Source organism: Vanellus vanellus (assembly GCF_965231255.1).
Source record: "Vanellus vanellus genome assembly, chromosome: 2".
NCBI classification, from domain to species: Eukaryota; Metazoa; Chordata; class Aves; order Charadriiformes; family Charadriidae; genus Vanellus; species Vanellus vanellus.
The window spans coordinates 15,551,579-15,565,120 of record NC_138906.1 but is presented as its reverse complement, the minus strand read 5'-3'; the positions used below and the strand labels follow the sequence as shown (position 1 = coordinate 15,565,120).

At 42.6% G+C, this 13,542-nt stretch overlaps 1 protein-coding gene across 2 annotated transcripts in view; it reads right to left on the bottom strand.

Moving 5' to 3' along the window:
• CUL2 (cullin 2) overlaps positions 1 to 2,702 on the bottom strand; it is a 51,924-nt gene extending 49,222 nt beyond the window's left edge. Inside the window, exon 1 of one of the 2 annotated variants that reach the window (XM_082480101.1) lies at positions 2,663 to 2,702. The gene's annotated coding sequence lies outside the window, so the exon portion shown is untranslated. Of the gene's footprint in view, positions 1 to 2,430; positions 2,521 to 2,662 lie in introns of those variants that run through there. The other variant, XM_082480100.1, reaches the window with a different exon arrangement.
• Between the last annotated feature and the right edge of the window lie 10,840 nt (positions 2,703 to 13,542).

Sequence of the window (13,542 nt, the reverse complement as noted above, 5' to 3'; positions counted from 1 at the left end):
GCCTCTATCCTATGCACCTAATCTAGAAAGGACCTGATGTGTGACATTCCATGCACAAAGCAAGTCTAGTTCTTGCTCAGAAACAGGACATTGTAAGACTAAAACAAAAAGCGGAAAGAATACTATTTTCATTTTAAATAGATTGACAAGTAACTATTAACTTCTGTCCCCAAATTTTCAAGGTCAAAAGGGAAAAGAGAAATTAGTGACAAACAGACTTTTAGCACAAGAGGCACAACTCTCTAAAAGAAAAAAAATCTAATGTCATGATAAAAAAATATTTAGCAACCAGCTTACTACTTTAACCACTACTGGCTCTTAATTTTTCTCTGGCAGATTAGTTCACTCAAACTGCAGGATATATTGCTTCTCTGTCTAAGAAAAACAAACAAATAAAAAAAAAAAAAAACAAAACAAAACAAACAACAACGAAAAACCCACAACCAGATGCAACTTTTACACTGCATGCATGCAAAATGCCACCCTGACTAACTAACCAAGCTCCTTAACAGCTAATTCGGGAACCACAGCGGGTTGTTCTCCTCTACCTGCAACACAACAGCTTCCGTTTAAAATGTAACCAATGTATTACCCAACCCACATTTGCTTTGATTTCATAAAGAAACTCAGTAGCAACTAAGTAATATCGAGGAAGTGGTATTATCCGAAGTTTTATGAACAGGCAACTTTTTTAAAAAAGAGCTAAAAGCTCAGTAAATGATGCATAAATACTTTCAGTTCAGTAGAAACATTTAAGTTATTATATCGGCAACATGGCTATTACCCCTTTTGGAAATAAAATAAAAAAAAAAAAATCTTCAATCCATGCATGTCAGTAGCAGCTTACTACACAGAAAATCAGTGAAAACTGACAAAGGAAACAGATATCCACCAGAGAAAGTAAGCTGAAAAACACAAACTGATGTATGTTTCTCTGAAACATACACCTCAGTGGAAGTAAACAGTAGTAGAGCTCACTTCCAGGAAAACAAAACCAAAACCCAGTAGTCTTCTAAAAGCTCTAATATTATTCTTCTTCTGGAAAATACAAGAGTATTTTCAGCTGGCCCCAAGAAAAAATAATCACGGTCCACAAACATTTTAAGAATGCTAAAAAGTTCTTGTGGTAATGAAGTCATACTTAGTTGCGTGTTACGTTATAGGTTGCTCTCTCTGAAGCACACATGGTATCTACAAAGTAAAAGAACCATTTCTTCACGGATAAGTAAAAGCAAGGGGAGGAAGGAAGGGTGAAGAAAAAGTCCTGCCCACAATACATCACACAGAATCAGCAATGCTGTATTACTAAAACCTAATAATACATAAAGCACTATGCATCCACATAGTTATAAAGGTATTCTATTGTCAAATAGTTTAAGACAGAGCTGACTGTTATTTGGCATTCTCTTCCAGCTTTCACATTAATATGAATTTAAACTTGTTTTATAGACATGTTAACAAATGCAGTATAACTTTTTCTGTAAGACACTGGGGTTTTGGGGGTTTGCTGTGCTTCAGTGCCTGCAGTGCACAAGCACACCGGCTTAGAGTATTAAATGTCTTGTACTGATGCAAGTAACCTCCATGGTAAAAATTACAGCACAGCAGAATATCTACCCTAGGGTTTATACTAAGGGGGTGGGAAACCATACCTGTTCGACAAGCCCTAAGGTAAGCAGATATTGTTGAAGCATATTTACACATTAGGATAATGAAAGGATGCTGCTTCCATCGCCTCATTCTTTAGAACATACCGCTGTCATACTGAATATATTTGTTCACGCAAATAAGCGTAGGGTTTTGGCCAGCGTCAGAACATTCCCCAAGTTTCCAACCTGTTTACCCATCTCGAGAAAAAAACCCTACGAGCTAGCGGCGGGTGGACAGCCAAGGGCAGGAGCACCCGCCTCAAACGCGGTGTCAACAGCGTTACCTGCCACCGCCCCCGTGCCCCCGGCGCCCCCGCCCCGTCCGGCAGCGGCGCTCCGGAGGGCCCTGCTCCCCGCGGCCCCCTCCCCACGGCAGGCCGCGGGCAGGGGACGAGCGCTCCCCGCCTTCCCTCCCAACAAAACAAAAACGAAACCGGCCGCGGGGAGGAGGGGGAGATGACCGGCCCCGCCGGAGAACCCGCACCACACCCGCCCCGCGGGCAAGGGCAGGACCCGGCCCCCCGCGGAGGGGAGGGCGCCGCCACACAAACACCGTGCTCGGGGCGGGCCCGGCGGAGCAGCAGACCCCCGGCAGGGACGGGGCGGCGGGCAGGAGGCCAGGCGGGAGGCAGGGCCTCAGCGCCCCCACACGCACCCGGCCCGGCCCGGCCGCCCACAGCGCGCGGGGACGGGGACCGGGACCGCCGCCTCCCCCTCCAGAGCGGGGCTCCCTCCCCTCAGCCCGGCGGCGCTCCCGGACGGGGCGGGCGAGGGCGGTTACCTGGCGGCAAGGGGCCCCGAGTCAGCGACGCCCACCCGCCGGCCGGCCTCCCTCGCTCCCTGCCCTGCGGCCGCGGTCCCTGCCCCGCTCCGTCCTCACAGCGCTGCCATTACCCAAGTCGCTCACCCCCCCCTCCTTCGCGCCCCGCCCCTCCACCGGCGCCGCCACTGCCAGGGACGGGGCGGCCCCGCGGCCCCCCGCCCTCCGCGCTGCCGTCGCCCCGGTGCCTCACCCCGCCGCGCTGCGCGCCGCGTCCCGCCGCCCTCGAACTCTCCCCACCGGCGACAGGATGGGCGGGGGCCGACGAGTCTCGGCGCACCGTCACTTTCCGACGCCGCCTCCCCCCCCCGCCTGAGGAGAGGGCATTGGTACAGCCCACTCTACGGCAAGCGCGGGCGGCCGTAATTCCCCGCAGAGGGCCGTCCCGGGGCCGCACGGCGCATGTCTCGCTGGGCCCTCGCGCACGCGTTGCTCCTCTATTGGTGACGGTTCCGTGTCCGCGCACGCGCGCCGCCTTTCCGCGTGGGGCGACCAGGACCGGCCACCGCGCGGCCCGAAATGGAGTCGCGGCGGTGGGCAGCGGCCCCGCAGGTCGCCCCTTCGACACCCTGTGTGGCCCCGCGGGGCCCTTCGGTCTTGGTCCTCCGGGGATTCGTGTGAGGAGATTTGCCGTTTTCCCAGAAGACGGAGGTGTCCACGTCCCGGTGCGGAGCGAGCAGGCGGCCGCCTGCCCCTGGCTCCCCGCGGGGGCTCCCGGCCACGAACATCGTACTGCCGGCATCTGCTGGAGCGAGAGAGCTCCCGTGCAGCGACGCCGCACCGGGTGCCCTCCGGGACTGGGACCGGGCCCGGACCCCGTCCCTGGCCCTAACCGCCCGCCTGTGGCTGCTACCGCCTCAGGGCGGCCGCCGGCTGCTTTGCCGTCCCTTTGGCGGAGAACGGCAACGCAAAGTTTTTAAATCGAAATAAGTAGAATGGCCGTGGAGAGAAAGTCGATAAAAGTCTTCGTCGTGCCCCGAGCGCACGTGCCGCCCGTGCGAGGGGTGGCTTGTGCCTGACGGGGCGGGGCCGGGGCCCGGCGGCCGCCTGCTGCTCCCAGAGCGCCGCGACGCCCTCTCGCCCCACTCGCGGTGACTGGAGGCTGCTTCCTTCCATTTTGCAGGAAAACCTGGGCCTGAGGCTTGTCCCAGAGACTAAAACAGCGTATGTTTTAAAGCTGTCTCCAGTTTTCATGGGAGAAAGGCTGTGGGACTGACAGATGAGAGGGAATAGTTCTGAAATACATCAGAAAACTCATAAAACAATAAAAAAGTTAGGTGCAAAAGTAACTTTTTTTTTATCGATTTACACTGGCTCTGCAAGCTGTGTGGCAGAGGGATAGCTATTGTAATTCCTAAGAGCCGGAGAAAGACATGTGATTCCCGAAGCCTGCTTCTCCTCCCCCTCTCCAAATGAACCATGGGTTCGTTTAATGTGCAACGCTACAGAAACTCGCACTTGAATTTTCTTGTGGCAGTTTCTTGCCTCTTCCCCCTGGAAATCTGTTTTTCATCTTCTAATGCTTCTGAACCCATCCATTCCTACATATTTGAGCAACTTAAAGTATTTTTTTTCTAGTAACTGTATCCCTTCTGTGGGTAAAGATTGCTCTTGAGAGATCCTTCAACAGATGACTACTAGATTACAAAGAAATAAGTAGTATCTTCTTAGGCTATTATATAATCTTACTATTTTTCCCTTAGGTGCATGTGTACCATTATATCATACAAAATACTTCTAAGTACATGCTTTTTATTTCCTTTGTAAAAGGTATCCATGTTCAGAAAATCTTAAAAATAGCTCACTATAAATAGCTCTTTCAATTTTAGGAGGTTCAGGTATTTGAGGGATAGGAGGAAAATAAGAAAATTAACTCACTCAGAAAAAATACCAAATTCGGTATAGTAATTATGACTATAATTACCGCATCAGTCAAAATATAACACATTTATAATTCTAATTTCTTTTTTTCTGTTATTTGCAGTATGTTTCCTGCCAGAGGAAATCTGTGTTTGATTTCAGCCCACAAGTTTGTTTGTTTATCTAATTATTGAAATGCCACACAGCTGTTCTTATTATGCAACAGAATTTTCATACCTGTATCCTCCTTTATTTCCTTGTAACTTCCAGAACAAACTTCTTCAGGCCTAGATGATAGCCAGAGATGTATTTGTACACGTGCATGTATAAAACCACTGACTTCAAATTCTTAAATATGTGTTTTCCCCTGATTGTGGAAAAATATTGCTTAGGCTGCTTTTTTATTAAAGTCAAGTCTAGTTCCTCAGTTCTGCAGGAGCAAGCTTAAATATGTCTTCAATAAAGAGGCACTTTATTAGAAAACAGCAAATCACGTTCTAAAGACATAGGATAAAAATGCTCTGTAGTCTACATTGAATAAGATTGTCATAGTGCATATTTCTGTATCTCTGCAAAACTGTATCTAGGTATCAGGTTTACATAGTTATGGTACTCCAAAATATCTTAATTCTATGTATATTAAAAAAGTATGGCAGTTTTACTGTGGTCTTCACATGGGCCACTGTAAAAAAAAAAAAATGTCCAAAATTATGTAATAATCAGGCAATTACATCAGCAGGTAGTCCAGCCAATCAACTGTTAATGTTCACGGGATGAAAAGTCTGAAGTTAAACCTCTGAAAATCATACAGTGTGGATATCAAGTCCCCAGCACCAACAGTTTGTTTTCTACAGATGTGTTGTGTCACATTCATGACTGTCGGTACAGCCAGAAAGCATCAAAATACAAAAATGTTTATTATGGGATAAACACCCAGACTGTTTTCTGGAAATCTGTCCATCCATGCGCTGCAGCGGTTATTTAGTTCACTCGCCGTCAAGTAGTAAGCAATATTATGGTGACTTTTTTTTTAAGATGCAATTAAGGAGATTCTAAAAGAGGCTAATTCTGCATCTACGAGGTAGATTTCTAGAGCTGAGCTAGTCATTTTAGACCCTTCTTTTGTACTGAGAGAAGCAGGCAAGTCATTTACCTCATGACTAAGTGTCTTGTTTTAAAACATGTATAGTATCAACCTTAAATATGACTACAGATTGCTGCTGTGACTGTATTTCTTAATACTGGACAGAATTTAGGACCCTCTAGGACCTGCTGCTAAATATAGCTGATCCAACTTTGTTCCTGTCAAAGTGGAATAGAATCTTACGTTTCATCTTTTAAAATTTAAACTTCGAATTTAAAAAGTATTGGGCATGGGTTTTCTAGAAGTGCCTAAGTGACATAGAAAAATTCCCCGGGGCGAATGGCATGTCATGGATACACAGGCTTCTACAGCATTTCACTGAAAAATTAAAAACACGTTAATGTGAAAGGTGTTACATAAAACCTATGCATGTTAAGTAAGTTCTCCAAAAATGTCTCTGCATCAATATTTATGTTTTATTAAAGCTAAAATAAGGATCCATTTAGAGGATACAGTATAAGCATCTAGAGTTTTCTGGAAAACAGGCATTTATTTCAGAAAGCTCTCCATTGTTCAAATCACTTAAAACTCAAAGTAATTCCTTTTTCTGTTGGCAAATCAAGCCCTTGCCTGTTTCATCTGCAGTGCTGACAGCTTTTTCATTAAGCCTTAATAACTTTCTCTGGTTTTAATTAGCTTTATTAACTTTTTCTAGACATTTTAAACACCATTTCACCTTTCTCTATTTTCACCCTAAAAACCATTCTTTTCCAATTTTGCTGGTTTAGCTCTATTCTGTTTGCTGCAGGGAGGGGGGTTGTAATGTTCAGCTTTTGATTGCATGTTATTTCAGCAAGCGTTACACTGTCTTCTTTTTGTAGGGCTGAAGGCTCCTTTCTAGGGGTAGCATTAGCAACAAACTGGTAAAATTAAACACTTAGGAGTGAAAATATATGTTGGCATAATTACATTATGCTATTTAATCACCCTGTGCAAATATATTAATTGTCCAAGATCATATTACATATCACAAGTTAGATGGCAGTTAATGAAAAGCATCCTTACCTGTACACTACCCAAACTTCACACAGCACATATTTTCTATTGTATGAGGAAATATTATCCCAAGTTAACTGCTGCAAACTGGAAACATAGATATAGGAAAGAAGGTATTTTCAATTCTAATAATTTTGGGCATTCAGCATGGGAGAATCGTGCTGATTTTCTGAGATGATGAATATTCACAGTTTCCACAGGCTTTAAGTTAGGTACCAAATCCTTACCTCTTCTGCAAATTCTTTTCTGGAAGACTGCAGTTGGGGAACCACGGTTAGGGAAACACAATTAGGAGGAAGAACATGAACATTTATTATTGCTTTTTATGTAAGGTATTTAAAAATTGTTCTCAGATTTAAACGTATAGAGGAAGTAACAATTTCTAAGTCCCAAAACTTTGTAAAATCTGGATACTCTTTTCATCAAGTTTCTTTGCCAAGGCTGGCCAGAGAATTGCCACCTGGAAATGTGTGATGGGGTATTGCAGGAGCCTGAGGTGAGCACACACTCATCCCATCGCTCCCACAGTGCTGCCTGCACATCCAAAAGAACAGAGAGGTTCTCCTGCAGTCCATTAAGAAATAATTTTAATGTATCTGCTCAGAACAAGACTAAAACTGGTGTGTATGCACCAGTGCTTTACATGAGTGGATACATGATTTACGCATCAGTGTTTAATTCAGTGTTAACTGTGCAGTGGGGCTGCTCCACTGTCTGAAACCCAGATGCTGATGGAGTGGACTAAGCCTGCTGGGCAGTCATGCCCAAGAATACCAGCTAAGAAAGTTGCCATTTGACAAAACTTTATCAATTAATGGAGCATTCGGCAACCTTAACCATATCTTGCTGCATTTCTTGATGACACCAAATTTCCAAACCTACTTTAAATCCAGCTTAACCTGGGCACAGTGTTATCTTTTCGCAGCTGTAGCTGGTGGAGTCACAGATGGGTGACACAGATGGAAACTCTGGAATTTTTCATAGGATGGTCCTATGGAGAAGCCAACTTCTCAGTAAATTCCTATCAATTCTTTATCAATTCTTGATTACAGTAGTGACATACACATTAATTTGTAGTATATGCATATGCATATGCCACCTTAAAACTTTACCGCAACATATATACAAATTTAACACTTCTGTGATCACATCTGCTATCAAATCTGTTCATCATTCTAACCAGTATTCCTGAAATTCCACTGTTGTTTATATGCATTTGTTTCCTCTTATCTGATGCTTCTGTTTCTCTGTTTGTATTAACTTGTTTTCTTTTCTGTTATATAATAAATTCTTTTGGCAGGAGCTGTTTATTTTGTTTATGTTTATGCTACATCTAACACTGTATTATTCTGGTCCAAAATTAGGAATCCCACAGACCTCTGATAATACAAACACTATATGAAATACGCCACTATATGACCTACTGCTTTATTTAAAAGCTGTTTTACAGACCACAAGCTGAACTGACAGTAAATAGTCCACATTCCTCACCACCACCGTTTCATTCGCAGATGCCTTCCATGTTACTGCTTTTTGCCTCCGATTTCAAATCCCGTTTTTACAGTAACAGATCCTTTGGCCTTTTTCACGTAGAAGAAGAGAATATTTGCTAAATTCTGAGCAAGTTACCTGTCTCTCCTTCCCTTGCAACCACATTATTTAGTTTGTGCACAAGATGTATGCGGGATTATTCATGTTATATTCATGCTACATTAAATTTTCACTAAATGAGTTAGTCTGCATTATTGGTGCATATAATAATATTAAAGTAATTTTAAAATAATTTATTTTTTCTAAAAGCAACATAAATGAAAGCAGAAATGAATCTTCAGTTCATTACAGCTATTTTTAATCTAGACTTCTATTGTGGCTGTTTGTCTTTCATGTGGTGACGTACAAAACATAAGTATAAATTAAGCGTCCCGTTTGTGATTATAAAAATCCACAGTAATAAAATATTATTCTTGTAGCTTTCAGTTTTTAAGTTTATGAAGAATTTTAAATGTGTGACTATTTTATCTGCTTAAACCCCTTTAATTCTTGGTACGAAATGGAAGCTCACTGCAATCATGTCCACTAGATGGCAATGCCGAATATATAAAGAATAAGAGTTTAAACTTGCACAACCTACACTAACAAAAACTACATCCCGTTGTTCGTGAAATAGGAAAATAAAGAGGAGCTGAGCTCCCCCAACCAACATTTATTACTTAGCCATCAGCTTCTTAGTTCAGCTCCCAGATTTGTTCTGTCCTTCCCCAGGACCTGAGATTGCTTGAAAAAAAAAAAAAATCACTAATGTCATTTTTTCCTTGATCATTAAAAAGGGGCACCAATTTATTTTCATGTCTTTGTAGCTAAGCAGTTACATTATCTGTATGTATAAGCAACCCTAGATAATTTTCCTGTATTTTTTGCCAAAAAAAAAAAAATTGCTAAAAAACCACCCTGTTCTCTAACATTATTGACAAGTAAAATTGTGTATTTAGAACTTGGATTTAAAGACCAATGAGTTGTAAAACTTTACTAATGCAGTAACCTTGAATCTAAATGATTCTACTTAGAGGACTTCTCAGATATAAAATAGCTTTATGTGTGATGTATCAAAATAGTAAAAGCTTTCGGAGCATTCATTTGTTCCATTACAAGATTGTCCTTCCTGTTCAGTGAGTGTACCAAATGCAGACAGCTCTGGCACCTACTTGTTACGGGCTGGGTGGAATTAGGTATAATAATTTACCAACAAACAAGTAATCTGGCATTTAAGAGGTTTCAGTGTTCCTATTTATCACATTGCTAATCTAAGCAAACTTGGAAAAAGAATAAAAGAACTTCTATTGAAGCTCATATGTGACTTTTTTTCTGGCTTGCTGAAAATGGAAGAGTCCTGGCTGGGTCATTACCTGGCTGGGTTTGAATTTATTATTGCAATTTTGCTTTCACGCTTTTAATTTGAATATGAAACTACCCCTGAAGCTTACTATCATAAATAAGCTATTGTTTGCAGTTTTCATGCTTTATCTTACCTGCATAAAATCCCAAAGATATTATGTGTTACAAAAGTGCAGTAACAGAGTTGAGTACACAGAACTGTTAAAACATATATCGTCTCTGTCGGCTGCGTTAGGAAAATGAAAGAGCCGCGTGAGGGCACTGTGCACAATGGAAGGAAAATGGGCAAGTTCCAGAAAAAGTTCGTTTACTTCTACCCACTCATGATTAAGAAATACAGTTGTTTATGCTATCAGCAGCCAACCAAACAAAACACTACAACCAGGCCGGTATTATTTTAAACTCCTCTCCCCCTTTAATTCAGAAATTGTGTAATTACCCTCAGATAGTGATTCAACCCCCCTTTTTAGCCGTGTGACTACTTTTTATAAAAAATGCATAGGTCATGTGCACCATAGTAAAATCCTATTTAAAATCATACTAAAATAATCCTCACAAGGAGATGCTTGAAACGCAATGAAAAAGTATTGCTCAACAGATACTGCGAGAGGAAGAAGTCTGCTTCTTTTTGTTTGCCAGGCACAATCTTTTGGAGAAAATAGTCATGTAAATCCTGCGGGGTTCTACCACTCCACTAAAAATGTAAACCCCAGCATACTGCTCTTTGACATCTGTGTGTGGGGTATGTATAAATACACACAGATGGAAGAAAAACGTTGGAACTTGGTGACTGCACAACCCTTAGGGATGATGAATCTTGGACAATACAGCTTAGCTTTGAGACAAGGTTGAATTTGCAGAGCTGTTGTTTCCAGGAAAAAAAAAAAAAAAAGAAAAAAAAAAGAAAAAAAGCAAGTAATAACTGTCTTCACAAAAATATGATAAATAGGAAACATCTGGTGCCCATTTCTAAAATATCATTTTCCAAATTAAACTAGATATCATTCCACTGTCAGTTTCCTTGTTTTTTTTTCTTTGAGAAATGATTTTATAAATATGTATATTTGTCTCTCAAACAGTTCAGTAAAACACGTTTTTCATACTTAGTGGAGACTGAAACTTGCGTAATGTGCAAAAGTGGCAGAAATATAGAATGAGAAAAAACAGTTCATAAATAAGCCAGCTGGCAAAATAGCATCATCAAGAAGATTAGCTGAGCTAGCATTTGATAAAAGAGATTTCCTCTTCAAGAAAAATATCTTGCTTTAGCCATTTATGTGTATTACTGGTAGATTAAGAACCAACAATTCTTGACATGAAAGATACAAAAGCTCTGTCACATAAACTACACTGTGAATAGCCTGATAATCTCCTTTTATACTGAACACTATTCCATTTTATTATTTTTCACTTGTATCTCTTCATTCTCTTTATAGCTCCCAGATACCTCGACTTTATGGCTAGAGAGCACCATTTATTCTGTTGCTTTTGCTTTTCATTTTTTATTCTTCATTCTTGCTCTTCACTGTCATTTACAACCATCTACCACAAACAACAACAAAATCTGCTTCCCCATGGTAAACAACCCACGGGTGCAAGAAACTCTGGTCTGCAGCCAGACTGTTAACCAAATGCAAATTCTTCTTAGTACTTTTTTCATGTTTTCATTGCATATTTTTGAATGAACATGAGACCTTTATAAGCATTTGTCTTTTACTACGTTATCTGAATGGTTATGTCATTCACCTTTGTGGGAGGTAGTTTCTCCATGTCTGGATTAGTGCCTGCCCCATTATTGCATTGCCTTACTTTGCTTCACAGGATAAATCTTTTGCAAAGCATGATCATACAACAGCAAAGAGTTTGTGGTATGTATGCTTCTGTGATGCAGTATATTCCCATTATGCTACCAGAGCCTTTTTTAAACTTTCAGGAAGCTTTTCATACTGGCAAACTTTGTTTTCTGTGTACTACTTTTAACACAGCATATTCAAAATACTTTTAATAGTGAAGTTTTATGTATTTAAATTTTAAATAGAACTCAAGCAGTTGTTTGGAAACTTAATATTCATGTTGTAAGTACAAAATAATGTTTTATACAAATCTTATCCTTTTCACCAAAGAAGTTCAAAGATCTCTACAAACTGAAATAAATTGCAAATGGCTGAGAATAGTGTGAAGTACATATTATGTTCACGTGTCTTGTTTTCAGTGACACAGGATTAATTTCTCTTTCAGTAATTTTACTTTGCAGTAAGGTCTTTCCCAATGCTAGGGAAAACTGCAGTTTTAGAAGACTCTCGTGTCTGAATTTGTGAAAATATTTACTTTAGAGCCAGCTATGGTGTGCAGCTTTCAAGGTCTCAGTGTTTTCGAGATTGCCAGGTGCAGGGATGAGAAGGAGCGAGACCCAAGCACTTGACCCAAGCTGGCCAACAGGATTATTTCATGCCATGAACGTCACATTCAGTATAAATTAGAAAGTTTGCTGAGGGGTTTCTCCTCTTCTCTGATGGCTGCCATCCTGAGAACTTCTTGCCCCGGTGCCGGACCCCCCTTCCTCCCGAAGCCGCAGTGCTCGCAGTGTCCGACATTTCCTGTCCACTGCTGGGAGTCCATGTCTTCTGACCGATATAGTTGGCTGAGTATAATCCTCGTGTATTTTATATTGGTAATGGGATCAATATTGATTCTTTAGTGTTTTTAATGTTAAATATTTAGTCTTATTCTATTAAATCTGTTTCTATTTCAACCCTTGGGTTTCCTTGTTTTTCCCAATTCCCCTTCCGGGGTGGGGAGGGGTCATCAGGTGATAGAATAATTGTCTAAATGACAATAAATTGTTGTGGGCTCTTCAAACCATAACAAACTTGGCACCCAACGTGGTGTTTTGATGAACTTGGTGCCCAACATGTTATTTTGCACTTAATTCAAAGAGTGCTGGGAGAACTGTAGGCTTTTAATTTGATAATTTTGAAGAGTTGAAGTTTTCTACAGATTTGGTCGGATTTGTCAAACAGTCATTATGATTCTGTTGGAGCGGCTTAAAAGGACTATAGCTGGAGTAGTCTGGTATCTCTGTATAGACTTATGTTGGGAGCTGTGGGAGAGTTCATTGCCATTTATGACTGGGTTAGGGCAATTTATTGTTTCGAAACATGGAGTTAAAGCCATCGCCTTGCTATCTTGTGTGGTGGTATTTTGTTATGTTATTGGGTCTTTTGTAATCTTTCCATTTTTTGTCACTTACCTCATGGCATGTCACGAATCACTGCGGTCAGACTCATCTCAGGACGGTGGGAGACCTCTCCAGGCCATTGTGCTTGATTACACCTTGGGTTATATTTTGGGCCGTTTAGCAAGGGGGGGGATGTCTCTTGAGGATTTGAATGTTCCGGTGGCATCAATAGCAATCAAAAAAGTCTTTGAGAGTCTGGAATACCCCTGGGATGTTTAGATAACCGTGCTTGTGTTGTTAAGCTTTGTGGGCTTGTTCTTCCCCATTGGCTGGATCTGCTCTAGAGGGAAACGTCCAGTAGAGACCCCACTGGCATCCACAACAGGACTGCCTGTGCAGTCCCTGCCGGCTCCTGCAACATTCACCACACCTGCGCAGACCTCACCAGCCCCCGCGACAGACGCTGCACCCGCGCAGACCCCACCAGCCCCTGTGACATACATCTCACCTTCGCAGACCCCGCTGGCCTCTGCGACAGACATCACACCTGCGCAGACCCCGCCGGCCCCCGTGGCATACATTGAACCTGAGCAGACCCCACCGGCCCCCACAACAGACATCGCACCTGCGCAGACCCCACCGGCCCCCATGACATACATCGAACCTGCGCAGACCCCGACGGCCCCCACGACAGACATCGCACGTGCGCAGACCCCGAACCCCCATGACAGACTTCACCTCTGCAGCTGCGACAAGTACTGAACTTGCTCCAGCTTTGGTGCTGGATGATGCAGCTGACCTAGCGACTCAGTCAGTCCCACTATCAGTCAACCCCGCGCATGAAAGCAAACACGCAGTAAGAGCCGCTAGTGACAGTCGGCCAGGGGCATCACACGCCGAAGAAGCAGAGGTAACCACTCGCTCATTATCCCTAAGCGAGCTGCGAGATATACGTAAGGACTACAGCCGTCAGGAAGGTGAGCAAGTGGTTACTTGGCTGCTC